Here is a 10149-nt window from a genome sequence, read left to right as displayed (position 1 = left end):
ATGTGTGTGTGTGTACATATATTTGATTTCATTCTCATTATACTTACTTTCCAGTGCTACAGAAAAATTTTAAAATAATGAAATTCATGCTCAATTTGTGGGCTAAGCACAAATTTTACTATATAACTCAAATGGAACAATATCAAAATACTTGAACAGCTAATACGCATTACTTAGCAAATAAAAATGTTTTCTATTACAACTCAAAAAGCTTGATTTGCACTTTGAGCTAAATCCCCAGCCCCTTGACTTTTTAAATAATTTTATTTGAAATCATTACTAAGGGATTGATGATATTTTAAAAGATTAAGTTTGAAAGGCACTAAGATGCTTAAATTATGGTACATCCATACCATAAAACATTACAGTTGTTAAGGAGGTAGAGTTACATAAAAAAGTCACAAATAATGAAGTGATAAAACTAATGACAGAACAATAAACGCAGCGAGATCCGGGAGGCAGGATGGAGGAAAAACACAAACCCTAGAGCATGAATGACTCCTCGGGCTCAAACCTCAGCTTTGCCACTCACTACCTGTCCAACTCTGGCTAACTTCTCCACACCTGTTACATTACTGGGAATGTTACTGCAAATGGTTATACTGAGCCTTCTTCAACAGATACGTTCACAGGATTGTGCAAGTTAAATGAGTTAAGACAGGTAAAGCATTTGGCAAGTACATGTTAACTATCATTTAAAAATTCAAATATATACTTTGTGCACGAAAGTGAAACCTTTCTCTTTTTGCAGTGTTAGTTTTTTTAAATAAAGAACATTAGTTGAGTAATTAAAAAAAAAACAAAAACTGGGCACTAAAATCTTCCCTGTTGGCTGGGTATAGTGGTACACGCCTGTAATCCCAGCAATGGGGAGGCTGAGGCAGGAGGATCGCTGTAAGTTTGAGACCAGCCTGGGCTACATGAGTTCCAGGTCAGTCTCAACTACATAGTGAGACCCAGTCTCAAAAAACAAACAAACAAACAAACAAACAAACAAAAAAGATCTTCCCCGTTGAAGACCTGCTCATGGAATTACTGAAACACATAGGACCAGACAAATTTTGTGAATAGTCACATATTAAACATGAGAACACTTAAGAGGCTGAGGCAGGAGGGTTGCCTCAAGTTCAAGGTCAACATGAGCTACTTATCATAGTGAGTTTAAGGCCAGTCTGGAATACACAGTGAGACCCTGTCTCAAAATACATACATACACTTGCAAGCACAAGGACCCGAGTTCAATCACCAGTACAAAAAAACTAAAACAAAACATACATACATTTAAAATGTCCAAGTACAGAGTCAGGGATTTAGCTCAGCAGCACAGCACCTGCCTGGCAAGAGCGAGATCCTGAGTTCAATCCCTGGTACCAAAAAAAAAAAAAAAATTTCCAAGTGCAACATAAAGAGCACAGTTACACAAATAACGGACTCGCTGAGAGAGAACTTAGGGAAACAATTCCTTTCACAAAAACATCCAAAAAACCAGGCATGTGGCACACGCCTGTAATCCCAGCACTCAGGAGGCTGAGGCAGGAGGATCGCTCTGAGTTCGAGACCAGCCTGGGCTACACAGTGAGTTCCAGATCAGTCTCAACTACATAGAGTAAGGCCCTGTCTCAAAAAACAAAACAAAACAAACAAAAAAAAAAGAAATATCTAGGAATCAATCTAATGAAGGAGACAAAAGACCTCTACAATAAAAACTATAGCACTCTGAAAAAAGAGAAGAGGATATAAGAAAATGGAAAGACATCCTTTGTTCCTGGGCAGAAAGTACACAGTACTTAATTATAATAAGGTACAAACCAATAAGCAGAACAGCAACAGCAGTAAAATTATATCCCTTTACTTTGCAGGGGAAATACATGATACTAAATCATCCATGCAATCTAGAACTGGGTATCAGGAACTTTCATAATTAGATAATCCTCCATAAATTTTATCAGTCTTAAATACCATCAAATCTAATTTTCTCCTATTCAACTATTTATAATGACAACTCAGTAAAATATATAAAAATGTTGACATCAAAATGAACCAAACAACTAAGAAAAATCTGAAATCTTCAGGGGCTGGAGGTACAGCTCAGTGGTAGAGTGCGTATTTTGCAGGTACAAGGCTCCATGTTTGATTCCTAGCACTACAAAAAAATAAAATCCTCAGAACCACCTGCAAATTTCTGAGAATATTTCATCACCCACATGCTTTGAGGAAGCTTTGGTCCCCAGGATAAACTTAGCTTCTTCCATAAATACAGTGGGTGTACAAAACAACCAAATGGGGGAGCAGAAAGAGAACTTGAACTGCTGCAATTTTGCTGAGCTGTAATACCAGTAAATCCTGTTTCAAGATCCACAAGTTCATCCTCAAAATTAAAGATACTCAGAAGTGGTAGGCTGTCATGTACATGTCATCACATTTACCAGAATGACATTTCATAAAATCACAAATACTCATTCTTAAACTTTAAACAGTATTATCATTGACTGTATTCTACCTAAAGGAAAGCTTTCACTACAAAAAAATATTATATGCTTAGTTAAAAATAGCTTTTTTGGGGATAGTGAACTCGGGACCTTGTGCTTTCGAGGCAGCCACTGAGCTAAATCCCTGGCCTTTAAAATGCTTTTTAAAAATAAATCAACCATTAATTAAAGTGTCTATGCAATTATGGAGTTCATAATTTCAAACAGTTTAAATACTAAAAGAACTCAATAAACCTTATCATTAATATTATTAAAACATTTAAAAATGATGGAATTCTCGAAATTGTAGAGATGGTCAATAACTGCCAGAATCCAAGTTGGCCCATCACAATACTAAATGGTTAGATATTAAAAAGCACTTGAGCCTGGCATTGTAGTACACACCTGTAATTCCAGAGCGTGGAAGTCTGAAGCAGCAGAATTGCTCTGAGTTTGAGCCCCACTTGGGCTACAGAGTGGGTTGAAGGCCAGCCTGAATTATAGAGCAAGACCATGTCTCATAAGAATTTAAAAAAAAAAAAAAAAAAGAAGTACCTTAGAGGAGTCTAAATTAGATTCCTTGAGTCCTAAGGAAGCAGCAAAGATAAAATAATTTCTGCAAAGAGAATTATACTATTCTTTCTTAAGTTTTTCTAGTATAGAAATCCGTATTTTCAAATACTTTGCAATTTTGTCTTTTAGATACTCATGTTTCATAAACAATGGAAGTAAAATCAAAAGATAGAGTACTACATTAGAAAGTGAAAAGACAGTTCAGAGTGGGTTGAAAATGAATGAGTCTAACTAAAATCCTTAAAATTTTAAAAAGTACAAACCAAGGATGGTGGCCCATGCCTATAATCCCAACACTCTAGGAGACTGAGGCAGAAAGATTGCAAATTAGAGCCCAGCCTTGGCAATTTAGCTACTTAGTGAGACCGTGCCTCAAATAAAAAGTAAAAGGAGGGCCAGGGATTTAGCTCAGTGGTTCCACAGCCTGCTTCGTGAGTGTAAGGTCCTGAGCTCAATCCTTAGTACCAACAAAACAAAAAACCGAACTAAACCTGGCATTGTGGAACATACTTCTAATCCCAGCTACAAGGGAGGTTGAGGTAGGACTGCAAGTTCAAGGACAGTATGAGCCACTGGGCAAAATCCTAACCCTAAATTTAAAAAAAGAGGCCGAGAATGTAGCTCAATGGTACAGCTCTTGCCTAGCCTGTGGAAGACCCTGGCTTCAGTCTCAAGTACCATCAGGAAAAAAAAAACCAAAAAACTGAACATGTTTGTCAACATGCTCTCTTACTTTTTTCTATTCTATGCATGGGTGTGCTGGCATATTATATGGGAACAAGACCAAGCAAGCACCTTTCCAGAAAGACATTTTAGATAATGAATACACATTGTGCTTGTTTTTATAGTTACAAGAGTATGCATAAAAGCTTAAACAAACAGCTTACCAAAAAAGCTATATAAAAATATACTCACAAGAGCTAGGGGTGTAGCTCAGTGATACAGCATATGCCTAGGCGTGCCTGCCATGTTTGAGGCCCTGAGTTTTATTGATAGCACCGCCAAACACGTGCACAGTGTAAAAATTGATTATGCTTTTCTTTCAAGTTTATCAGGTATCTGGTCCATTTTCAAACTCAAAAAACAAAAAGACATTGCAGATTCCTATAAAGTCTGCTTTTCTCTTTTTTTAATTTAATTTAATTTTTATTTGTTTGGATTTTGAGACAGGGTCTCACTATGTAGTTGAGACTGACCAGGAACTCACTATGTAGCTCAGGCTGGTCTCGAACTCACAGCAAGCCTCCTGCTTCAGCCTCCCCAGTGTTGGGACTACAGTCGTGTGCCACCATGCCCGGCTGCTTTTCTCTTTTTTTAATGCATTCAATAATTCCTTTTAATATATTTAACACAAATTGAAGTATCAAAAACAGATATTCACCACTTCTAACCATTTAACTACAAAGTTCAAAGCTAAGTTTCAGTTTAGGAGCAAAATACTGAAATACACCCAGAAAACTTAGAAAATACAAGTAAGTATAAAGAAAAAAATTTTAATATCAGTTACCAGAAATGAAACAGCTAGTGTCTAACTTCTAAAATATGCACTTGATATAAAGACTGGTCCCAGCTCTTCAAGAATTAAAACATCTTGATTATTTAAGGAGTTAAAAGTGCTAAATTCTATACAAACAAAACTTTAGGCAATTCAAATGTGAAAATTACATAACTGAAATCCTTCTCGTCTAAGAAAAATTAACTCAAACAAAGGAAATATGTGTGGTTAAAAACATAGACTCACCAGGTGTAGTTACACACGCCTGTAATCCCAGCACTTAGAAGGCTGAGGGAGGAGGATTTCCTCAAATTCAGGGACAGCTGAAACTATACAGAGCCTATCTCAAAAAATAAACAGGGGCCAGGGATTTAGCTGAGTGGATCTACTGCCTGCTTTGCCATCACAAGGTCCCAAGTTCGAGTTCGATCTCCCGTACCAAAACAAACAAACAAACAAAACCACAGACTCCATAAAGTTGAAAAGAAACAAAGTCCTCATAGTATCTATACCTAAATTGCAAAGGGTTCAACAAAACAATATATTCTATACGTAAACGTGTCAAAATGTTAGCAGTTAGCTGAACAAGGTGGAAGGTAGTTGGGTGTTTATTGTACTGTCTTCAGTAGAATTTCCAAAAGCTAGGAAAACAATGTTAAAAAGTAATGGGGAAAGCCAGGCATGGTGGGGCATGCCTGTAATCCCAGCACTTGGGAGGCTGAGCCAGGAGGATCACTGTGAGTTTGAGACCAGCCTGGGCTATACAGTGAGTTCCAGGTCAGTCTCAAGTATATAGTGAGACCCTGTCTCAAAAAACCAAAAAAAAAAAATTTTTTTTTAAAGTAATGAGGAGGGGGATATTGCTCAGTGGTAGCATACTTTAGGCCTTGGGTTCAATCCTCAGCACCACAAAAAAATTAAAAATTAAAAAATAAAGTTATGGCCGGGCATGGCAACACACCCCTATAATACCAGTACTCAGGAGGTTGGGGCAGGAGGATTCCCTTGAGTTCAAGCCTAGCCTGGACTGCACAATGACTAGAAATTTTTTTTTTTTAGGAATTATGGAGGTTAAGAGTAGAAAATATTTTGAAAGGATAGCTCCGGAGGAGGAGGGGTCCCAAATTCATAGCAGGGGAAGTTTTTTTTTGCTGTTGTGTTTTGTTTTTGTTTTTTGAGACAGGGTCTCACTATGTAGTTGAGACTGCCCTGGAACTCACTGTGTAGCCAAGGCTGGTCTTGAACTCACAGTGATCCTCCTGCCTCAGCCTCCCAAGTGCTGGGATTACAGGCCTGCGCCACCATGCCCGGCTTCAAGGGAAGTTTTTTTAATAGCACAAAAACTGCATGGGTACAACATGGGTTATAGCTATGATCAACCAATAAGACTATAAAGTATAGTCACTTAGGTAGCATTGATCCAAAGAGGAGGCAAGTCATGAAGCAAGTGTATGTGGAAGGAATAAAGAACTTTTTAGGACAGGATGAATCTGAGGGTCTTGGTCACCCACCATGGTGACTGATGTCTATCTAGACTTCATGAGACAAGGTGTTAACATTTATCTTAAACCTGGTCGTTTTGTCTTTATCTTGAGGCCTGACCTCTAACAGATGCACCTCTAGCCACAGCTGTAATGCATTTTTACCTTTGTCCTGACTCTCTCGAGTGCTTAGGCCTGTCCGACTGCCTATAATATTTTTTTGCCTAGTTTAGCTGCTAAAATACTACCATATCCTATTTGGATTCTCTCCCAGACCTTTTTGCAATCACAGGGGCGAGTACACCCAACTTCAGCTTTACGAAGTACTGTAAACACTGTCTGTAATGTAGCTACTGCAACATACACTCCACCAGCAGTTTCTAAAACTACCACTCTTGTCACATCTTCAATCAATTATTGTCAGACATCAAATCATTTATCGTTCTGATATGGAAAATGCTGCATCTTTTATTTGTTTGTATTTATTTAACTATTAACCCATCATTGATTATAATTCAAAGATAATATTAAATATTAGCACTAGTATCCTTTTTTTTTGGTACCAGTGATCAAACTCAGGACCTCACACTTGACAGGCAGGCGGCAGAACCACTGAGCTAAATCCCCAGCCATACAGTGACTTTTCTTTGGGGAGATTTTTTTTTAACAGTCCTGGGCTTGAACCCACAGAATCAAGCACGTTCTAGCTGAGCGCTCTACCAATGAACTAATTTCTGTGGCCTTCAATATATAGAATAAGAACATAATTAAAAAATAAAATACCAGGCACGATGACATGAGTTCCAGGCCAGCCTGTGGCACACAGTAAGTTCCAGACCAGCCTGAATGTCATAGTGAGGCTCTGTCTCAAAAAACCCTAAAATTAAATAAATAAAACAACCAAAGCCAAGTGCCATGTCACACACCTGTAATCTCAGCACCTGGAAGCTGAGGCAGAAACATCACAAGTTTGAAGCCACAGCCTGGGTTATATAGTAAGTTCAGGGCCAGCATGAACTACATAGGGAATGATGTCTCAAAACAAAAACAAAATCACCAGCCCAGCACGGTAACACACACCTGTACCCATCACTCAGAAGGCTATGTCAGCAGGTTCACTGTAAGTTCAAAGCCAGCTTCAGCTACATAATGAGTTCAAGAGCAGCCTGAATTACCTACACAGACTGGTGGAGACAACCCTGAGAGACCTAAAAATTCACAAATTGGCTTTTCATATTAAAGGTCTGAGTCTGCCTATTAGCCCACAATGCCTTGTCCGAAGAGCCAGCAGCTGGTGTGTGGGAAAGGAACAACTCCCACACCACTGGTTACAGCAGAGGTCTCAATGGTCCATGATGCTGCGACACCTTCCTTGTGCGGCAGGACAACAGTGCAGCTAAGGGCAGCGTGACTTGTACAGAAAACTCCTATAGAGGCAAAAATTAATCCATAGGAAGAAACAAATTTCCCATTAACCAATGATCTGTTCCTACTAGAGTATCTCATTCCCTTGTTGCTAGGACCCTGCTCAAGTCAGTGCTCTCCACTTCTCTGTTCCCTGCACTGCCCCTTACCCGTTTCCAGAAGCCATATATTCAATAAATAGTGGTAAGGTCCCAAAGACAGTGTCTTAGTCATATAAGAAATTTGACCATCCTGGGCCTCCCATTTATGCAGTAAGATCTTGCCTTGTCTTTTATTATTCAGTCACCATATCCTTGATCAGGTGACTGGGGGTTTGCACAGTAATGTTAGACCCTGTCTCAAAAAAATAAACATTAAAAAAAAAGTAAAAAACTCCAACAACCAAAATAGGATCATACAGTGAAAGAAATCAGCAAAGCAAGAACTCACCTAGAGCAATGATGAGGAACCTTTTTAGAGATTTCAATGAGTTTCTTTATCATCATAAAAAGTAACCAAACCTGGGCCAAGGATTTAGTTCAGCGGCACCTTGCCTACCTTGCAAACACAAGGTCCTGAGTGGGGTGTGTGGTGGGGTAGTAACTAAAGCCTATATAATAACATGTACTAAGAACAATCCCCAAGTGAAATCAGATGCCCACAGAAGTACTACAGTATTTGGGAAATAATTCTCAATCTTTTAAAAAGTAAAAGATTAAAAAGACCCAGTTCAACTCAGTATACATAATACTATTTGCAAGATTTAAAAAACAGAAGTGCTTTGTTATGAAAAATGCAAAATCTAGATCCTATAAACTAACTCATGTACTCAGCAAACATTTATTAGTCATCTATTAGGTGCCAGCTCTTATTCTGGTACAGCAGTAAAAATAAAGTCCCTATTGTCATAGAGCTGACACACCAACAGGAAAGAAAAAGACAAAAATGAGAGACAAACATGTAACGTCAGAGAGATACATGCAATAAAGAAAATAAGACAACCTACAATGTGGGAAAAAATTTTTACCAGCTACTCCTCAGACAAAGGACTACTATCTAGAATATATAAAGAACTCAAAAAAAAAATCAGACCTCCCCAAATACAAAGACCCAATTCAAAAATGGGCATATGAAATGAACAGACATTTCTCAGACAAACAAGTAAAAGCAAAATAAATATATGAAAAAATGTTCAACATCAGTGGTCATTCAAGAGATGCAGTTGAAAACAACACTGAGATTCCACTTCACCCCATAAAGAATGGCTGCTATCAAGAAATCAACCAATAACAAATACTGGCGGGGTTGGGGGAGAAAGGAAACCTCTCCATTGTTGGTGGGAGTGCAGACTGGCGCAACCACTGTGGAGATCAATACGGAGATACCTCAAAGAACGAGGACTAGAGGTTCTATTTGACCCAGCCATCCCTCTGCTGGGTATCTTCCCAAAAGAATTAAAAAGAATCATACCACAGTGATATATACGCACCCATGTTTATAGCAGCAGTTTGTAATAGCTAAAACTTGGAAACAGCCCAAATCCCCTCAGCTGGAGCCTGGATAAAGATGTGGTTTTTCTATAAAATGGAGTACTACTCAGCCATAAGGAATAAGAAACTAGAAACATTTATAGCTAGATGGATGCACATTGAGGCTATACCTCAAGTGAAATAAATAGGACACATGAGTAAATACTGAATAGTTTCTCTGGTATGAAAAACTAAAAGTGTAAATAAGGTTCAAATGGTATAATTGAGAGGGTGAAATAGGAAGAAAATGTCTAAAGGGGAAGTGGGAAGCGGAGGGGAAAGGAAATAAGGGAGAAGAAAAATATGAGAAAAGAAAAAAAATGGAAACAAAGACTTTGTAAATAGGGAAGAGTGCAGGGGGTGAAGAGAGGGCAGGGGAATGGGAAAAAATAAGAACCAAGACATATCATGTAAAGGCACAAGATCACAATGATGAATGTAACTGTATTGTTTGCTTTAAATGTACCAATAAACCTAATGGAGAAAAAAATAAAAGGCAGGCCGGGGATTTAGCTCAGTGGTGCTGCAGCCCACCTTGCAAGCACAAGATCCTGAGTTTGATCCCCCCAAACTAAATAAATAAATAAATACCAAAAAAATAAATAAAAAGAAAAGAAAAGGCAAGGGGACAAAGAATGACAAAGGCAGCGATGTGAGGGCTCAGAAAATGACAAGGGCTGGGATTTAGCTCACTGGTTCTGCTGCCTGCTTTGCAGGCACAAGGTCCTGAGCTCCATCCCTGGTGCCAAAAAAAAAAAAAGAATGAGCTGGGCGTGCACGCCTGTAATACCAGCACTCGGGAGGCTGAGGCAGGAGGATCTCTGTGAGTTCTAGACCAGCTTGGGCTACATAGTGAGTTCCAGGTCAGTCTCAACTACACAGTGCGATCCTGTCTCAAAAAAAAAAAAAAAAAAAAAGAATGACTTTACTTCTTTTTTAGCAGTTGTTAATCATTTTGTGCCATGGTCCTCTTGGCAGTCTGGATAAGCCTATGCCCCTTCTAGGATCGCTTTTTAAAGCACAATATATGTACATGTACCAACACCCCAAGATGATTGTAAAATGCATGTACTGCAAACATGTACTAATAAAAAATTTTTAAATGATAAGGAGACAGAGAATAAGAGGGAGGGGGAGAGGTGTAAGGGCAGGTAATAAGGGGATAAGCATGAACAAATTATATTATACACACTGAAACT

The sequence above is a fragment of the Fukomys damarensis genome, unplaced genomic scaffold (genome assembly GCF_012274545.1).
Source record: "Fukomys damarensis isolate Sample0158 unplaced genomic scaffold, DMR_v1.0_HiC HiC_scaffold_36, whole genome shotgun sequence".
Lineage (NCBI taxonomy): Eukaryota > Metazoa > Chordata > Mammalia > Rodentia > Bathyergidae > Fukomys > Fukomys damarensis.
Note: the sequence above shows the minus strand (reverse complement) of the source record.